General features: G+C 47.1%; 1 long non-coding RNA gene across 2 annotated transcripts in view; it reads left to right on the top strand.

Annotated features, from left to right (window-relative positions):
* LOC123755774 (uncharacterized) overlaps positions 1 to 12,561 on the top strand; it is a 220,055-nt gene that overhangs the window by 52,410 nt on the left and 155,084 nt on the right. For both annotated transcript variants that reach the window (XR_011221976.1, XR_011221977.1), the window contains exon 2: positions 5,447 to 5,497. This is a non-coding gene — a long non-coding RNA (uncharacterized lncRNA). The remainder of the gene's footprint in view (positions 1 to 5,446; positions 5,498 to 12,561) is intronic.

Here is a 12,561-nt window from a genome sequence, read left to right as displayed (position 1 = left end):
AACTTGCCATTTAGCTCTGAATACGTATGAGTGTTCACTTCTACCAGCCCCTTTTTTTATGTCGTACACTTTATTATACAAGATTATACAGTTACATATATGATTGTTTACAAAAAAATTAACATTAAGATCACATAAGAGGAAGTTTGTTTCCTAGAGTCTGTAGATTCCTTCGAATTCCTCCGACGCCGGGCAGGAACCGAGGATGCAGCGGGCATTCCCCCTCTGAATCGCGACACTGAGGCGCTGGAAGAGAAAACTTGCTGCTTTAGGGTCTCTTGTAGTGTCAATGCGCCTGGAACCAAGATCCTTAAGAAACCTTCTTGCACTCTCTCCCCATGGGCCTAAGGTCTCGGACCCTATTGGAACGAAGTTGTACCGGTGATCTAATTCCCTGTACTTGATTGACTTGTATCTTTCTCTGCGTGTCATGTATGTGTCATGTATGTGGTTGCCAGGGTGGATACGCAAGTATTGTCCCACGCCAACTGTCTGCCACCCTTCCAAGGGCGCAGTGTGATTCCGTCTCGCTGATGTCGAGGTCTCTTGCTGTCGCTGTATCTATCGATGATTTCTGTGTTTCTTGTTAAGATTTCTCTGGTGATGGTCTGGTTGTGAGAAGAGATTATATATTCCTTGATGGAGCTCTGTTGTTTGTGCATTGTTAATCGCCTAGAAAAAGACGTTTTTGTCTTGCCTATATACTAAGTTCTTTGGGGCTTACAGTCCCCAAGTGGGCATGTGAAGGCATATACAACGTTGGTTTCCTTCAAGGCGTTCTGTTTGACGTCTGGGGAGTTTTTCAAGAGTAGGTTGTCCGTTTTTTTGTTTTTGTAGTAAATTGTCAATTGTATTTTCTGATTTTTGTCTGTAGGGATAACGTTCCTAGTAATAATATCTTTCAGAACACTTTCCTCCGTTTTATGAGCCGTCGAAAAGAAGTTCTTGTAAAACAGTCTAATAGGAGGTACAAGTATTGTTAGTTGACTCTTCAGAGGTTGTATGGCATTTCACCTTTCTTTTTATGACGTCTTCAACATAACCGTTAGAGAAGCCATTGTTGATTAGGACCTGCCTTTCCCTACAGCGTTCTTCATCGACTTGCTTCCATCCTGAGTTGTGACTGAGAGCCCGGTCGACGTAAGCATTGACAACACTCCTCCTGTACCTGTCTGGGCAGTCACTATTGTCATTGAGGCACATTCCTATGTTTGTTTCCTTAGTGTAAACTGCAGTGTGGAAGCCTTTGTTCCTTTCCGTGACTGTTACATCTAGAAAGGGCAGCTTCCCATCATTCTCCATCTTGTAAGTGAATCTTAACACAGAATTCTGCTCAAATGCCTCCTTCAGCTGCTGCAGAAGTTTGGCGCATCTGGTACCTGCATAAAAATGTTGTCAACATACCTGCAGTATATGGCGGGTTTTGCCTAATAAGCCAAGTTTTCATGAATTAATTGTTTTTCGACTACCTAACCTACCTAACCTAACCTAACTTTTTCGGCTACCTAACCTAACCTATAAAGATAGGTTATGTTAGGTTAGGTAGGGTTGGTTAGGTTCGGTCATATATCTAAGTTAATTTTACCTCCAATTAAAAAAAATTGACCTCATATATAATGAATTGGGTAGCTTCATTATTTCATAAGAAAAAAAATAGAGAAATTATATTAATTCAGGAAAACTTGGCTTATTAGGCAAATCGGGCCTTGCATAGTTGGCTGAGAAGTGCGTTCTGGCTACTAGGTACGACATATATATATATATATATATATATATATATATATATATATATATATATATATATATATATATATATATATTATGATCTCCCTGCAAGATGACCAGTGGGACCAAGCAACGCTCCCAGTTAGACTCGTGGGTATAGGTATTCGCAAGGCGACACAGTTAGCATTGCCGGCATTCTTATCCTCGACCAGTGCGACAGGTGAATTAGTGAATGAAATACTACCAGAATACCTAAGAGACTCCATTGGAATTTATGATCCCAAATTCGCGGACGGAGCCGGTCAGTGGGACAATCTTGCCAACTCTCACCTTCGACCAACTGTTCCAAACTACTACAAACAGGCCAAATGGGATAGCCCCATAGTGGAGAACATTGCCTCAGCATTGCTGGAGGCAGCTTCTGGTAAGGACAAGACGCGACTCCTAAATGTGCCTATATATTGGTGTTGCCCTGCGCCTTGCCGGCCCCATCTCCACCGGACACCGGTGTATTTGCGGCTGTCAGCGGACCAATACGGCAGCCATGGTCTCATCTGTCGTAAGACACAGGGAAAAATTGCCAGACATGAAGCAGTCAATGAGATCATCTAGAGAAGTTTGGCTTCAGCTGGGTGTCCAGCCCAATGGAACCCCAGTTATGCAGACCTGACAACAGTCACAAACGCCCAGATGGAGCCACCCTGCTTGATACCTGTTTGATGGGGTTCTGGGAGTTGTTCTACTCCTCAAGCCCGGCACGAGGCCAGGCTTGACTTGTGAGAGCTTGGTCCAACAGGCTGTTGCTTGGAGCGGCCCGCAGGCCCACCCTGCAGCCATGGAGGGAAGGTAAACAGGTCGTATGGGACTACACGTGTGCGTCTACAGTGGCTGATACCTATCTACCTCAAAGCACTGCTGAGGGAGGCGGGGCAGCCACCTTCAGGGAGACCCAGAAAACCAACAAGTCCAGGGACATAGAACGTTGTTACAGGTTCGTGCCGATAGGCTCCGAGACCCTGGGCGCCTATGCACTTAAGTTCCTAAAGTCTACCATGCACCATATCCACGGTGGTTTCCAGTTTGTTATATCAGAATCAACGTGATTGGTTAATGATGTTTATAAGCTCAACTCATTAGCCAATCACAGACTACAGTTTTCCCTCATCCAAACGACACGGCTCAGCCAATCACCAGCTGGCTTACATTCCCCGGTTGAAGTAATACTGTTGGGGTTTGGTCGAATTAGATATAATGACAATTGTGGTTGGCATGTGATTAACCACTACCCTCCCCCCCCTGGATATCCACTACCCCCCCTACGGATATCCACTACCCCCTCCCCCTCATAACGTTTTGAAACCATCCCTCCCCTATTACAAAAATACTTTAACCTCCCCCCCTCCCCTCATCCCCACCCTTGTAAACCTCCCCCCTCCCCTCATCCCCACCCTTGTAAACCTCCCCCCTCCCCTCATCCCCACCCTTGTAAACCTCCCCCCTCCCCCCCTCCCCTCATCCCCACCCTTGTAACAACAACCCTCCCTTGCTCCAGGACACCCACCCCCCCAGCTTCCGCCCCTCCCCCCATCTATTGTTAACAATGACTGGACACTTTTACTTGAGTGTTGGATCCGCCATTGTTGCTCCTGCCCCCCCCCCTCCCCCTAGTACTGGGAGAGAGAGAGAGAGAGAGAGAGAGAGAGTGGGGGGGGAGAAATCTTTATCGTCAGTTTTCCATTACAAAGTTGACCTACGGATTTTATCTGCAGTTTGAAAGGTAAATAATTTTTAAATCAAATGCACTCCTGATTTGTTCCGCAACCCCCCCCCCCCCTTTCTTTCTTTCTCCCTCCCTCTCTCTCTCTCTCTCTCTCTCTCTCTCTCTCTCTCTCTCTCTCTCTCTCTCTCTCTCTCTCTCTCTCTCTCTCTCTCTCTCTCTCTCTCTCTCTCTCTGCACATCGGTCTTGCTAGGTTTGGTGTATTTCTTATGCTCAATCATTTCCGATTTGGTGAAATATATATATTTTACGGAGTGAAAATCACATCGTGAGTGTTCATCCTGTGGTCTGAACAACCTGTGTTGATGCCGGGGATCAATGCCCTCGCGGCCCGGTCTCTGACGTGGCCTCATGGTTGGCAGTGTGGTCAACCAGGCTGGTAGATGCCGCCCCTCACAGTCTGGCCTTAGTTGATGAGGACGGGCTGCTTGGTTTCCCGCCCGAGAGTCGAACCTGGGATCATCAATATTGCAGCCCGTGCTAATCAACAAAGGCCAGTGTTCATTCCATGCACCCGCCAAACCCCCTTACCTTGTGGTTACCTTGAAGGGGTTTCGGGGCTTAGCGTCCCCGCGGCCCGGTCGTCGACAAGGCCTCCTGGTTGCTGGACTGGCCAATCAGGCTGTTTGACGCAGCTGCTCGCAGCCTGACGTATGAGTCACAGCCTGGTTGATCAGGTATCCTTAGGAGGTGTTTATCGAGTTCTCTCTTGAACACTGTGAGGGGTCGGCCAGTCATGCCCCTTATGTGTAGTGGAAGCGTGTTGAACAGTCTCGGGCCTCTGATGGTGATAGTTCTCTCTCAGAGTACCTGTTGCACCTCTGCTCTTGAACGGGGGGGGGGGGGGTATTCTACACATCCTGCCATACCTCCTGGTCTCATGTGATGTTATTTCTGTGTGCAGGTTTCGGGCCACGACCTGTTTACGAATTAAAAATTGGTAACACGTGACTCACAACTGATGACGTTCGAATATTTATCGAACAGTGCTTCGCTGATGACCTCTGTTCGAATCGCAACTGTAAATACTTCATCCACAAATACAAACAATTGTCAACAGAACCTAAACAGCAGAACTAGCCTACGGCAAAATATGCACACTATGCAAATATATATTAACAATTTATATATGAGAAGGGGGTTTGGCGGTTGGATTAACAGGCATTTGGCCTTTGTTTCACTGTAATTGTTTATACAGTATATATATTTTACGCTAGAGGCCAGGCTAACCTTTTATGATTCATAGTTTGCATTTTTATTTAATGCTGATGTTATTTTATCTAAATTTAATGTTTTCTAATATATCTAATAGGCTTAATGATATTAGTAAAACAAGGACCATTTATACACAGTGTTTTAATATGAAATTATTTTTCTGCATAATTAGTGATAGGCTCCACGTCGAGTGTTTGGTCTGACTAGGACTACCTACCTTGAGGCTACCTTGAGGTGCTTCCGGGGCTTAGTGTCCCCGCGGCCCGGTCGTCGACCAGGCCTCCTGGTTGCTGGACTGATCAACCAGGCTGTTAGACGCGGCTGCTCGCAGCCTGACGTATTAGTGTGTGCTCAACACCAGGTCCTGTTTACACCCACATGTTGCATTTATGTACTTGTTCAATGTGCAATATACCTAAGTTTCAGAGGTATGTGCATTATAGGCCTAATATGCAGTATTGTTTGGAAGCCTAATAGTGACATTTAACGCAAATGAATTGACTTTATAAGATTGTATTGGCCTCCAGAGCCTAAATAATGTACTGATGTAGGCCTAGGAGACCTGCTGTCATCACTTCAATGTCATTTTATTGATAGTTTATGTTATTGGTGATTGAGTTGCATATCCCACTTTAATCTATTTTTCTTACATTTGTAAGTGTTGCACTTTGATCAGTTGTGTCATTTGATGATGATTGTTTTAATTATTGCTTTATTGCCCCCCGCAGAAGACCATGGGAGCTGAGGCTGTCACACCCAGAGCAGCATGGGAGCCCCAGGTGAGTACCTTACTGTTGTCATGGGAGGAGGTGAGCACGTGTGCCATGGGAGGAGGTGATGGAGAAGGAACGCCTCACACATGGACTACCATATGACCATAATACATACACACGTCAAACATACCGGAAGGACAGGGTTAAAATACAATCTCCGCAGTATAATTACAATATACGATAGGAATGGAAGTTTGAACTATATTGAACGTAGAAGAAGTGAAGTGTCCAAAAATGGCTTTATTAAAAACGTGCATAGAATGCAACATGGAGGTAGATTACCAACAGAGCTTTCAATGCCAACTACTGTTCAGCAGCCATACACAAAAAATGTGCCAACATGACTAACAATTCAAGGAGAAATGGTCCCAGTGACCACTCTGTGTACTGGCTCTGCAGAAAGGATGATGTAACTTTTTTGAAATTGATGGAAATCCTGGATAAAACTCCCGCCGAAAACAGAGAATTGCTAATTAATGCCTGCATAGCAATTTCTAATGTCTTCAAACAAACTGTACATGACACCAAGGTACAACCAGATGCGGCACAGAGCTCGGTGGCAGCGGCGCCTGAGCAGGGCGCGGAGTCGGGGATGCCTGAGCAGGGGGCGGAGTCGGGGATGCCTGAGCAGGGCCCGGAGTCGGGGACGCCTGAGCGGGGCGCGGGGTCGGGGACGCCTGAGCGGGGCGCGGAGTGGGGGACGCCTGAGCAGGGCGCGGAATCGGGGACGCCTGAGCAGGGCGCGGGGTCGGGGACGCCTGAGCAGGGCACGGAGTCGGGGACGCCTGAGCGGGGCGCGGGGTTGGGGACGCCTGAGCGGGGCGCGGAGTGGGGGACGCCTGAGCGGAGCGCGGAGTCGGGGACGCCTGAGCGGAGCGCGGTGTCACAGGCACCGGAGCAGAGCACAGTGTCGGGGACGCCGCAGCAGAGTGCGGTCCCTGGCAAAGGGAAACAAACAAAACAAGGCCCCAAAATCTGTTGGTATTACAGATGGGCTACCTGTAAACATGGGGAATCGGAAAGAACAAATGGAACATGTACACACGATCACCCTAGAAAGTGCAGAAACCTCCTCAATACAGGTAAATGTACCAAAAGCTGTGAATTCTTTCACCCAGAAATTTGCAAGAACTCTTTGGACAGGAAAGAGTGCTTCAATGTTGAATGTCCAGCTTTTCATATATGAGGTACCAGGCGAATAAAACCGACAGACTACCACTATGAAAACAGCCACTACTCCATCGACCGGGATAATTTTTTAGCAAGAGGAGGAGGAGAAGAATGGCTAAAAATGACCAGACTCTACCACCAATTCGGTCAAATGCTAGAGAGGACGCAAACACAGTGGCCTCCTTACCAGAGCCTCAGATATTAACACCAATTAAAGCATCCAGCACTTCCACTAACACGATAACATCATTTATATTTGCCAACATCCAGGGTATAAAAACACGCAAATCCAACAAAGTTCACTTTATAGATGGTCTTCTTCATGAGACAAATGCAGTGTTTGCAGCCCTAACAGAAACCCACACAGAGGACTACCTTGATGGTGAAATATGGATCTCAGAATACAATCTCTTCAGATGTGATAGGAATCACAGCATCTCCATGCAACCCGTCCTCTTAAAAATAACGTCACTTTTGGCCCGTATGCGCGATATGGCTAAATTTGGACGTAAGACCCCGGACAATATGGTTTCAGAACAGGGCGCTCTTGCCTGTCGCAGTTGCTGGACCACTATGATATGGCATTAGATGCTATGGAAGACAAACAAAACGCTAATGTAATTTACACAGATTTCGCAAAAGCTTTTGATAAATGTGACCATGGTGTTATTGCACATAAAATGCGTTCAAAAGGAATTACCGGGAAAATAGGCAGATGGATCTACAATTTCCTGACTAACAGAACCCAATGTGTAATAGTCAACAAAATAAAATCCAGCCCATCAACCGTGAAGAGCTCAGTCCCCAAGGGTACTGTGCTTGCTCCAGTACTTTTTCTCATCCTCATATCGGACATAGACCAGAACACAACCTATAGCACTGTATCATCCTTTGCAGATGACACTAGGATTTTCATGAGAGTTGGCAACATAGAGGACACGGCAAACCTCCAATCAGATGTAGATCAGGTCTTTCTGTGGGCTACAGAAAATAATATGGTGTTTAACGAGGATAAGTTCCAGCTCATGCGCTACGGAAAAATTGAAAATATAAAAACAGAAACCACGTACAAAACTCAGGCAAATCATAACATAGAACGAAAAGGCAATGTAAAGGATCTGGGTGTACTCATGTCGGAAGACCTTACCTTTAAAGAACACAATAAAGTAGCCGTCTCTCTAGAGTGGAGTACTGCTGCACAATGACAGCCCCTTTCAAAGCTGGAGAAATTGCTGACCTAGAGAGCGTGCAGAGATCCTTTACTGCTAGAATCCACTCAGTAAAACATCTAAATTACTGGGACCGACTAAAGAGCCTAAATCTGTACTCCCTTGAGCGCAGGCGGGACAGATACATAATAGTTTACACGTGGAAAATAATTGAGGGGCTGGTCCCAAACCTGCATACAGAAATAACATCACATGAGACCAGAAGACATGGCAGGATGTGCAGAATACCCCCGTTGAAAAGCAGAGGTGCAACAGGTACTCTGAGAGAGAACTCTATCAACATCAGAGGCCCGAGACTGTTCAACACGCTTCCACTACACATAAGGGGCATTCACAGTATTCAAGAGAAAACTGGATAAGCACCTCCAAAGGATACCTGATCAACCAGGCTGTGACTCATACGTCAGGCTGCGAGCAGCAGCGTCTAACAGCCTGGTTGATCAGTCCAGCAACCAGGAGGCCTGGTCGACGACCGGGCCGCGGGAACACTAAGCCCCGGAAGCACCTCAAGGTAACCTCAAGGTAAGGTAGGCTGACGGCTCACTGAGACACCACAGGTCCGCCACTCCTCAATCTCCCGTCAACAAATACAACAAATGTTGCCGGAACAGCAGTGGAACCTTTCCAGAGAGAATTGCGTAAGTTACTGGTGGGGTTACCAGGTCCGTCAGGCTGTAATGGCTGCGTGTGAGCCTTCGGGCTATGAACACCAACTCCCCCACAGACAAGGGAGGGCTGTGGGATTAGAACAACTCTGGAAATCATCGACAGGTAATGTTTGAGTGTGATAGGCGAGAAATCTCAAGGGTTCTGCCATTTTAAGAACTTGTTTAAATGTGCTGAGAACACGTTAAATAACGTGATAAAGAGGCTGGACTGGCGTTTAATAACTAATAATCAAAATGGCAATGATGTTAATAATTCTAGACATATATTATTCGTTATGGTCAGGGGCTCGAAGTGTAGCATTAACTGTTCAGGCTCTCCTGATTTAATTATAGGATGTGAGGAAAATCTGAACAATTTGAGTAAAATATATAAACATATTCTTGTTGACTATGTGCGCAGAAATAAGTTCAGCAGCACTAGAAATATGTTCAAACCCCCATATCCCTAAGAAAAAAGAGGAAGAGATTGGAAAGGGAACGTCGTTCCCTCTATAGGCGAAAAACGAATCGCGGAACAACTTGAGAGTCGCACCCTATTTCAAGAACGGCAAAGAAGGTTAGGTAGAGAAATAGGAACGATTGAACTAAAGCTACAAGAATCACACAAAACCCAAGAGAGGCAAAGAGAGCAAAAGGGCATCAGTGAAATACAGAGAAATCCGAAATATTTTTTTTCTCCTATGCAAAATCAAGATTAAAAAATCACATCTAGTATCGGGCCCCTGCGAAAGGGAGATGGAACGTTCACCGATGACAACAAAGAAATGAGCGAAATACTGAGGAATCAATACGACTGTTTTCAGCGAGCTATTAAATGCACTAAAGATTGATAACCCAAATGATTTTTTCATGGATATGATACCAACATCAAATCATATATCAGACGTCGCCCTATCCCCACTAGATTTTGAAGAAGCCATAAACAGTATGCCTATGCACTCTGCACCAGGCCCGGATTCTTGGAACTCCATATTCATCAAGAACTGTAAAAAAACACTATCGCAGGCCCTTCACATTCTGTGGAGACAAAGCCTAGATACTGGCGTTATCCCTGACATACTAAAAACAGCAGAGATAGCACCACTCCATAAAGGAGGTAATAAGGCAGAGGCAAAAATTTAGACTGATAGCACTAACATCACACATCATTAAAATTTTTGAGAGAGTGCTAAGAAGTAAGATCACAAAATACATGGAATCACAGCATCTCCATAACCCCGGACAACATGGTTTCAGAACAAGGCGCTCTTGCCTGTCTCAGTTGCTGAACCACTAAGACATGGCATTAGATGCCATGGAAGACAAAAACGCTGAAGTAATTTAAACAGATTTCGCAAAAAACTTTGACAAATGTGACTATGGTGTTATTGCACATAAAATGCGTTCAGAAGGAATTACCGGAAAAATAGGCAGGTGGATCTACAATTTCCTGACTAACAGAAAGAACCCAATGTGTAATAGTCAACAAAATAAAATCCGGTCCATCAACCGTGAAGAGCTCAGTCCCCAAGGGTACTGTGCTTGCTCCAGTACTTATTCTCATCCTCATATCGGACTTAGACAAGAACACAACCTATAGCACTGTATCCTTTGCAGATGACACTAGGATCTTCATGAGAGTTGGCAACATAGAGGACACGGCGAACCTTCAATCAGATGTGCTACAGAAAATAACATGGTGTTTAACGAGGATAAGTTCCAGCTCATGCGCTACGGAAAAAATTAAAATATAAAAACGGAAACTACATACAAAACTCAGTCAAATCGTAACATAGATTGAAAAGGCAATATAAAGGATCTGGGTGTACTCATGTCGGAAGACCTTATCTTTAAAGAGCACAATAAAGTAGCCGTCACAACTGCAAGAAAAATGACAGGTTAGATAACAAGAACCTTTCACACTAGAAAGGTTCTGATATGCTATACTGATGATTATACTTTTCAAGACGCTAGTGCTCTCTAGAGTGGAGTACTGCTGTACAATGACAGCCCCTTTCAAAGCTAGAGAAATTGCTGACCTGGAGAGCGTGCAGAGATAATTTACTGCTAGAATCAACTCAGTAAAACATCTAAACTACTGTGGCCGACTAAAGAGCCTAAATCTGTATTCTCTTGAGCGCAGGCGGGAGAGATACATAATAATTTACACATGGAAAATAGTAGAGAGGTTGGTCCAAATCTGCACACAGAAATAACTTCATACGAGACCAGAAGGCATGGCAGGATGTGCAGAATACCCCCGTTGAAGAACAGAGGTGCAACAGGTACTCTGAGAGAGAAGTATCAACATCAGAAGCCCGAGACTGTTCAACACGCTTCCACTACACATAAGGGACATAACTGGCCGACCCCTCGCAGTGTTCAAGAGAGAACTGGATAAACACCTCCAAAGGATACCTGATCAACCAGGCTGTGACTCATACGTCAGGCTGCGAGCAGCCGCGTCCAACAGTCTGATTGACCAGTCCAGCAACGAGGAGACCTGGTCGTCGACTGGACCGCGGGGACGCTAAGCCCCGAAACCATCTCAAGGTAAGGTAACGGGTCCAGACAACACTGAGGTTATACCAGCCTCCCTCCATGGTATAGTACTTCGTCTAGTCTGGGGCTGGCCTGGTCGGGGGCTGCCTGGTCTGGGGGCTGCCTGGTCGGGGGCTGGCCTGGTCTGGGGGCTGCCCTGATCTGGGGCTGCCTGGTCTTCGGGCTGTCTGGTCGGGGGCTGGCCTGGTCTGGGGGCTGCCTGGTCTGGGGGGCTGCCTGGTCTGGGGGGCTGGCCTGGCCTGGGGGCTGGCCTGGTCTGGGGGCTGGCTTGTCTGGGGGCTGTCTGGTCGGGGGCTGGCCTGGTCTGGGGGCTGCCTGGTCGGGGGCTGGCCTGATCTGGGGCTGCCTGGTCTGGGGGCTGCCTGGTCGGGGGCTGGGCTGGTCGTGGACTGGCCTCTCTGTGTTTACAAAAAGCACTCGGCACTAACCACCTGCCATCAGTAAAGACAGAGTTTTGTGATACAGTAACAGAAGAGCGGGGCCTTCCGCCCAGTAATGTCTGTCATTCTGGAGGCATTAGGGCGACCTTTGGGCTCAAGAGCACAGTGGGGGATGGCTAGGCCGTAATAGGTAGGCCTAGGGTATATGAAGCATAACTTGAGTCATCAACTTAGCGCCCAGATACCTCAGGTATCACACATTAGCGCGCGGTGGTCAAGCACGCACCGGGTGCCACGGGAACCACGCGACGCAAGACCAAGAAAAACATCGCATATATATTATCCAGCGTTAAAGCTGAGTCACCCCAAGCTCCACCAATCTCGTGCTGGCCCGTGTCGTATCTGTGCAAATGACTAGTCTAGAGTGAAGCAATATTTTCTTGCGAAGGTTGGCTGGCGGAGAAGGACACATTGGAGTACACTAATACCGATTATTGAGGTAAAGGTGGGCGGGCCAGCGCTGAGGTGTGGGTAGAGCGGGTGCTCGTCCGGCGGGGCCCTCAAGGCTCACTGTTGACTCTGGGGCAGGATGTAACTGCTGGTTTTTAATGGAGTTGGCTATGTTGGGGGAGGGGGGGGGAGGGATTGTGTTTGGTTATCTACTTGGCTCTGGATATCGCTTGCTTACACGTGCATGCATGCGAGTTATCTCTTTCTCTCTCTCTCTCTCCCTCTCTTTCTCTCTCCCTCTCTCCCTCTCCCTCTCTCCCTCTCTCCCTCTCCCTCTCTCCCTCTCTCTCTCTCCCTCTCTCTCTCTCCCTCTCCCCCCTCCCCCTCTCTGCTCCGCGACCATTAGTCGGTGCCTTACAAATATGTTAATGTATTCATCCGGTGGAGCGTCCCAAGATAATGCTCCTCGGAGGAGGAGGCAGACACTCCAGGTGCTCCTCCTCGGAGGAGGAAGACACTCCAGGTGCTCCTCCTCAGAGGAGGCAGACACTCCAGGTGCTCCTCCTCGGAGGAGGAAGACACTCCAGGTGCTCCTCCTCAGAGGAGGCAGACACTCTAGGTGCTCCTCCTCG

The sequence above is a fragment of the Procambarus clarkii genome, chromosome 43 (genome assembly GCF_040958095.1).
Source record: "Procambarus clarkii isolate CNS0578487 chromosome 43, FALCON_Pclarkii_2.0, whole genome shotgun sequence".
In the NCBI taxonomy this organism is placed as follows: domain Eukaryota; kingdom Metazoa; phylum Arthropoda; class Malacostraca; order Decapoda; family Cambaridae; genus Procambarus; species Procambarus clarkii.
Note: the sequence above shows the minus strand (reverse complement) of the source record. Positions and strands in the feature narration are given on the sequence as shown.